The sequence below is a fragment of the Mytilus californianus genome, unplaced genomic scaffold, assembly GCF_021869535.1.
Source record: "Mytilus californianus isolate M0D057914Y unplaced genomic scaffold, xbMytCali1.0.p SCAF_12, whole genome shotgun sequence".
NCBI classification, from domain to species: domain Eukaryota; kingdom Metazoa; phylum Mollusca; class Bivalvia; order Mytilida; family Mytilidae; genus Mytilus; species Mytilus californianus.
In genome coordinates, this window is record NW_026262604.1 from 3,124,195 (window position 1) to 3,132,461 (window position 8,267).

Genomic DNA, 8,267 nt, shown 5'->3' on the forward strand with positions numbered 1-8,267 from the left:
ATCGTTGTCAATATAATGGAATTTTCTGCGACTGTCATATAAGCGAAAGGCTTTGCTTGCTATAAAACCAGATATAATCCATCATTTTCTACATGAAAAATGCTTGTACCCAGTCAGGAATATGACAGTTCTTGTCCTTTCGTTTGATATCTTTAAGCTTTTGATTTTGCCATTTGATTAGAAACTTTCCATTTGGAATTTTCCCCGGAGTTCAGTATTTTTTTTTATTTTACTTTTCATCCATTTTAATATACTTACAAATGTATGATAGTAGTAATATCAAAACAGCTTTTGCTGCTTCGGTACGATATTCATCTGTAATCATAAATCAAACATACAGTTTTCTTATCGTTTCCGATATCTGGCCTTATTATTATATACTTACATACAGATTCACTAGTTGATATTAATATGTATGTTCTCGCGATTGTTATTTTTCAACCTTTTAAATGTGAGATTTAACAAACCTTTGAAAAAATAAAATTCGAGTGTATTAATACTGTGTCAAGAGACAAAATGTCAATTCAATGTTTCAAATAGGCTGTAAATAAATGTAAAGAGAGAGAAGCTTTAGGTAGTCTGTCATTTGACAAGACATACACGAAAGAGACCATTCACTAGTCACTGATACGAGAGTTTTGAAGCTAAACAACATTTGGAAGGTTAAAAATGTATATATAGTTTGAAAAAGTGCATAAACCACACACATCGGGGATAAGGGACTTTCTATTTTGAATTATCCACGGAGTTCAGTATTTTTGTGATTTTACTTTTTACACATCGGGTACAACCTACAATATATTTTGATAAACAGCAATGCAACAAGTCTCATAACATCAATATTGAACTTATCTACTTCACTTATTTTTCTTTTATCCGATTGGTAGCCTATCCCTTTTATATCCGTATTTATGTTCCTGACTATATGAGTATTTGGACCGTATGCGTACTTTTTCAAAATACTCATACGGTCGAACCGTACGCGTACGGTCTGACTAATTTTAAGAAGTTGGTCAAGTTTACTGATTAAATCCGACTATATATTACACGTAACAGATCAAGATTAAATCTCGAATCAATTTTAAAAGTTGAATTGTAAATTAAATAAAAACGCAATATTTCAACTATTTAAAAAAGACAGGTTATTTTAATCTGTTAATCTCCTGTATTTAGCAAGTTACATGGAATTAACTTTCACTCATTGAAATTGAAATAAATTAAGTAAAAAAATAATAAAAACTTGTCGAAAGATTTAAAAAGGTAGAGTTCTTTGTTAATACCAGTTGTTGATAGAATCTTCCCCGGTTGTTATGTAGGGTTTCTGATTTTATTGGTAAAGATGCATGTTTGTGCAAACTGTCATGCAAATTTTGCATAATAAGCATCTAAAGTTCCTTGTGGCAGCAAGTGTCACCCTGGGTAAGTGTGCCAAAATAGGATTAATATAGACAATAAAATAAATACTTAATTTCAATTGATTAAATGTTCACGTATTCACTTTATACATCTTATTGTAATAATATTAATTTGTAAAAGTCAATAAAAGATTTGTTCGACTGAAATTTACCTTAACTGATCCAAATACATTCAGGATCTAGCTCGTACTAGACCGTACGAGTATACTCATACGGTCCGAGCGTACGCGTATAACCGGACCGTACAAGTATACGCGTACGGTTTGGACTGTACTCGTACCGTCAACATATCGGAATATTAAACAGAAGGTATGTTTTCACAGCTAATCATATTGTTGTTGTTTTTGCATATAAGAAAAAAGCAATCTTTAATAAATTATTAGAATATTAGAAATGTTAGAAAATATCAAAATGCCCGTATAAAATTAAGTGACAAATACAGAACTCAGGATATATTTCGAGTAAGCATATTCACCTCTGTTGATATGTGTGAGTGTTTTTTTTTTCAAATTGGAACAAATGGTTTTTAAAGGTATAATGTTTGAGGTAGTAAACACGATAAACACGATAAATGTTTGATATTGTGCTGACTGTCGGCAATATTTCTAATATCCGAACCCACATGGGTTCAACAATGCTATGGTGGTATATGAAGGAATTTATTCATTAAATGCGTACTTTGTTTATTACTTTTCAATGTTGTATAACAAATTATTTTACTCTATACCTAATTTTGAGTAATGAATTAGTGTTAAACAACATTTCAGCACTTTTGTGCTATTTCGTGGCGGTCAGTTTCTATTGGAGTAAAGATTAATTGATTGAATGGTTTGTGTTAATGCCATATTCAGCACTAGTGTGCTATTTCGTGGCTGATAATTTGATTGGTGCCTGGAGAGAACCACCGACTTGGTAGGAAAACTTACAATCCCTCAAAATAACAATTGAATTCAAACGCACCTGCCACGCCGGTTGTTAGAACTCCCAACCTCATTGTTGACAGGCTATTAAAAAGGTGTTCGACTACAAAGACCAATCGTCTAGCGATGCCCCTTTCTTGAAAAAAAATTATGATGAGCAAAATCGACACCAACAATACAATATTTGAGTCTAAGAAATTTTTGGCAAATTGTCTAAAAAACAATATGATAGAGATTCTCGCAAATTAACATTTGTCGCTGTACATCAACATTATAAAATCACATAAGTCCGTTAAGTGTTTAAATGATATTGATATAAACGTGTCATCTCTCATGCATGAGTTTTGTAAAACAAATTGTTTTCTTATAACATGAAAAAACAAATAATCAAATTGCATTTCAACATTATTATTTGTTCATTTTGTTAGGAATTAGACCATTACTATATGGACATGTACAATCCAAAATAATGGAAGATTCAAACATTGCTTTGAATTTGCAACGGATCACACAACCTTTGAAACTTAATGTAATATAATATGTTTTGGTATCTCCTATATAGCAATTAGCCTCTCATAATCATTAATCATTAAAATCCAAAATTTGCAACGATTAATACTATTACCATAAAAATAAATGTATCAATTGCTATGCATGTTAAATATATATGTTTATGTAAAGGTAATTTAAGATGGGAATATTTTTCATTTATGATATCTAACGGAAGATGTTTTTGGCTCTCATTAGAAATAACAATGACCTATACACTTGAAATACACAATAAAACACATTTTGTATTGCCGAAAATATGGTTTTATGTCTGAAAAAATGTTCCAATTCAATATATAGTGTTTCATCCTTTTTACTTACTTGTAGGAGTACGCGCTATGTTATATTTATAATTGTTGAATGGAAAGCTGTTAAATTCCTTTGATGTCTTGATCCTATTAATACAGAATTAAATTAATAGATTTATTATCCTGTAGGGATCAAATCATATATAAGTACATTATTTTTTAAATGTATGGTTGCCAGTAAACTGCAACATGCTTTGGTGTTGCTTTAAACATTCACATAATTAGATTCAAGTAATGCTTATTAGTCTTTTGGAAATGATCCGCTTTTTGCCTACTTGTGTAATTTTTCTTGTTTCTTCAATGAGTGTTTAAATGAACGTGCATAAAAGAGGTGAAAGATACCAATAGGACATTCAATCTCATTAGTTGTTTGTTCAACAAAAAAGATATAATAAATGCATTTTGTAAGTTCAGTCAAACGAATTGATCCACCGAGTATCTATGTAACCATTCAACCTGATAGACCTTACAGCTAGGGATATTCTGCTTGACGCAAATAAGAAAATGTAACTCAACTCTTGCCAACCATTGGGTTGTACTGAAATGTATTGATTATTATTCTACTACATAAATTTAAAGTAACATTAAGTTCACAATTCTGTCTTTGTTTGAAGCCTATCAATCCACTGAATTTTCAAATTGATTTTTCACTTTCAAGTAGCTGAAATCGATTTCATACATTTATAATTCTGATACAATCTTTATGTAACAACTTTTAAAATTGGCTGAAATTTACCATAAAGCTCATAATTGGTATGTCTTTAACCCTCATTTTGAATTGCTACAATTAACAATATGTGAAATTGCATTTGCGACCGTTTAATCGCCAATTGACGGTGGCAACTCTTTAACAACATTATTGTTATTCCTCCAGTATACATATGAGAATGTGTATACATTTTATGTTTGTATAGGACGACACATATTTATGTAAGCGTTTCTTCAGTGCATAGGAGTACAACATGTGAATGAAAATAGATAAAATTATATATACTTGTTATGACAATATTACAAAAAAAGCAATAATAATATATAATAATTGAACAGGAAATTACTTACTTATCTCGATTCAAACGTCTCTGTGTCATATCTTTTCTGTTACGGCATTCAAAATCTGAGATACCAAGTATAGATTATTACATTTTGAGTTATAACAGGCCATTTGATGTCTTAACAAATGATGTTTTAAAGAAAATATTCTATACGCAACTGTATTCCATCTTAATACTAATAAGTATTGGATCAACTAAGGCTTAATTCAAATAAAGCAGACACTCAATTATAAGCAAACATCACGACGTCCATTTTCATACTACCTGTATGTCTTGTGGCATTGAGATAGTTACCTTTCAAAAACTTTCCGGCCATTCAATAAAGCAACTTTTCCGACATTCTTATAAGCAATATCAAGTACCCATCAGGTGTATAAATTTGACGAAATTTTTATTGGCGATTTTAAATTCATTCGCCTGAACAAGCAAAAATTGGAAACCAACGATTATTACCCGCGTTACGTTAATTTCATTCTTTTTCCTTACAGTAATTCTTTTGTTTAGGAAAGAATCATCAGCCATCATACTTTTGGAAACAAAAATGTATATATCTTTAAATTTTTACGCATTGAATTGTTAATAGTTTAATATAAAGTCTTGTTTATACCAGTCCTATGATGTCGCCAATTATTTTCATTAACACAACATTTGTGTTAAGCATATATAAACTGTTGCAATGCACCAAGCAAATATGTATATACCAACGTCTAAAATAATTATCAACACCATACATCAATAAGGAAAGTTAACGCCAAAAACAACGATGTGATTTATGATAAAACAATAAAGAAATACACATATTGCTGACAGCGCCCGACGACAACTGAAATACAGGCTCAAACAGGGTTAATCATGTTTATGGAGATGTTGTTCACCGAAATCGTAAATTTAGGTGCGATCCTGGTAAACTTATCGATCCTTTAATTAAACGTATTTGAAAAGGTTACAAATTCAACACTGTGATGAAACCTTGCAATATTGTATAGATCGGTATAAACATTATTGTAATACAGATATGTATATTCCTGGTCCTACAAGATGTCGATACCTATTTTGGCATTGCATAAGGTCATTCTTCTTTAATTTTGTAAATAACATTTTACACTAGATCCATTTGAGTAGTGTACTGATAAATGTATAATGTATTACCCGATTCCGAATCTGTTCGAATTTTTTTTTCGCCTTATAATTCTACACTCAAGATAAAAGTTTAGTTACATTGTAAAAAACATTTCTTAAAATTGGCTCAACGTCTGTCATATCTAAACTTAATTCCATTTTAGTAAACAAAATACATGTCAAAGCACTGAAAAAAAACCTAGATGTCTTGAGAATTTTAAAATGATCATAATCTCATGCTTTTCATTGTTCATAATAGAGAAAAGAACATTCTAGTCAAGAAACAATAGACTTTATTTTACCTTCCCATCCAATTGAGTTGTTGCTACTTAGATCAATGCTCTTATAGCAGGAACAATCTTCATTTGTCGGACTGCAGTAACATCCGTTTCTTGGTTCCTTAACAAACTTATATCCTTCTCCGGCTCGACAAGTACATGTCCTGTCGGAACTTGTGGGGCCATTTTCAAACGTTGTCTGACCTTCGCTTTCACAAAGTGATTTGCGATAGGCACACTCACTGTAACCAGTTGTGTTCAAATTAAAAGGTTGATATCGTGACGGACTACAATTAGCTCGATTTGGATTTGGTTGAAAGACGTATTTATAACCTAATAAAAAAAACTTATTAGACGCTGATCAAAATGAATACATATTAATACACGTGGTTTTCATCTACATTAGAATAATCGATGAGTACAACTAAAATCTGTTAAAATGACAAATACATTTTGAAGTTTAAAAAAAACATAAGTCAATAAAGGTCTGTTAAATTTGGCAAAAACACTCTGTGACTAAATGCAAAAAATATAAGATGATTGATGGCATTAGATAAAAAAAAATAGTGTATTTGAAAAGAAACGTTTGAACTGACTGATTTAATTTCTTGTGTGTTGCGTGTATTCAGTTACATTTTGTACAGCAAAATATTCATTGGGAACATAGAAAAGACACCAAAGACGAGCTGGTGCACATCTGGTCAGATACCTAGCTTACATGCTACGACCATACTAATCAAATAGAGTACTTGGCATGACTGCATTACTTGGTCTATATTTGAAGGTTTGTTAAAAAGCTTACTGCATGAACACATGCAACGGATGACATACAAGGTCGTATGTTGTTAGATCTATGTAAATGTACCACATTAATGAAAATTGTTCTTTGAGGTTTATGTATGAGGCATTGTTTAATGTTATACCTGGTCCTACAATTCTTGATCTTATACATTTGTCTCTGTATACATGTGAATTGATGTCGAATAGGCAAGCATACTTTCTTTCAAATTCACACTTAGATATGGCTCGAAGTTTCCAGTGTGCCTGGACTGGGCAGGAGAAGTCATAAGCCTCATTTAAAGAAAATACCTTGAATCAAATAGCATACCGTTATATTAGTTAATTTATGTAATAAATGCTACTTATAAAGCACGTTTACACTCTTATATATCTTTTTAAAAACAGTTGCTTTTCACTTCTAATTCACACTTCATTTTGATAAAGAAGAAAAAACTATTTCATAAGTAATTAAATCATAGAATATAATATAAGAAAAAGAAAATTGAAGTCAAATACTTTAATCAAGAAGCAACTTCTAATGCAATTATTGAATTTGAAGGGTCAAATTCCCTAACACTAACGTCCAGATTAAATGACAAGGAGATAAATATTACATCATATAAATATAGATTAAACAAAAAACGAAGCTGACGATGATACAGATATACTTTGTTCTTTCTAAACTTATTCACAAGAAATAGTTATAATTCCAGGATACGTCTTACTTTTTCCAAGGGGCATAACTCATTAAAAATATTTGATCAGCACTTACTTTCCAACGTGTCAAAGAAATTGCTGCTATAAACCTATGATATAAGATTCATTAAATTTTGGCAAGAATTGTTCACATGAGAGCGCTTACAATACAATCAGGATTCCCAAGGGGTAAGTTTTGAAAATATTTGATCGGCACTGATTTTCTATTTTTTCCAAACATTGATAATATAAGCCTATAATATAAATTTCATAAAAATCTGACAAGAACTACACACTTAAGAGCTTGTATAGGGTAATTTTCCATACGATTAATAATTCCAAGGGGCATAACTCTTTTGAAAATAAATGATCGGCACTGATTTTTCGAAATCGTTAAAGACATTGCCTATATAAACATATAATATAAGACTAGTTTAATAAAATTATTGCACATGAAAGTGTTAACAATGCAATTCCAAAGGATATAACTATTTTGAAAATAAGTGATCGGCACTTACTTTGTTCTTTCGAACACGACCAAGACATTGCTTATATAAACCTAAGATATAAGTTTCATCAAAATCTGGCTAGAATTGAATAAATGAGTGTGCTAACGATGCAGTTGTTTGTTTAATTAATGTTACAAAGGGGTATAACTCTATTAAAAATGATTGATCTTCACTGATTGTCGCCCTTATCTAAGGCATTGGTGATATTAACCTATAATCTAAATTTCAATTAAAAAAAAAAGTATAGGTTCTCTCTTATACATTGTTATATGTTAGTATATTTATATCCGTCGTCCGTCAACTTTTTAACATCTTCCCTAGAACTGCACAATAAATTGAAACAAACTTTATCTATTCTATCTTTAAGTTGTCTACTATAAATATTTTCTAATCGTTCATGTTGCTCAAATAACTCAAAAACTAAAATAGAAAGTTTTTCAGTTGTTTAAGGAACCTGGACAGAAATAATGGACGTTATAGTAGAAATAAATTGTACAAAGACAAAACTTTTTTTTTCCTCGAGTTAATAAAATGTGAAGTACAAAATTCTAAACATCACATGTATAGTGATTAAGCTTATAGCACAATGTTGACTGCTGTACCCCAAATTGACATTTTTTTTTATTATGTCTGTTTGTTTT

The 8,267-nt window shown here is 30.6% G+C and overlaps 1 long non-coding RNA gene across 1 annotated transcript; it reads right to left on the bottom strand.

The window, feature by feature from the left end:
* Window positions 1–3,211: 3,211 nt before the first annotated feature.
* Window positions 3,212–5,939, bottom strand: LOC127721221 (uncharacterized). The gene is made up of 3 exons (XR_007991080.1): window positions 5,666–5,939; window positions 4,252–4,306; window positions 3,212–3,279 (listed from the first exon to the last, which is right to left on the bottom strand). It is a non-coding gene; the product is annotated as an uncharacterized LOC127721221 (long non-coding RNA).
* Window positions 5,940–8,267: the final 2,328 nt, after the last annotated feature.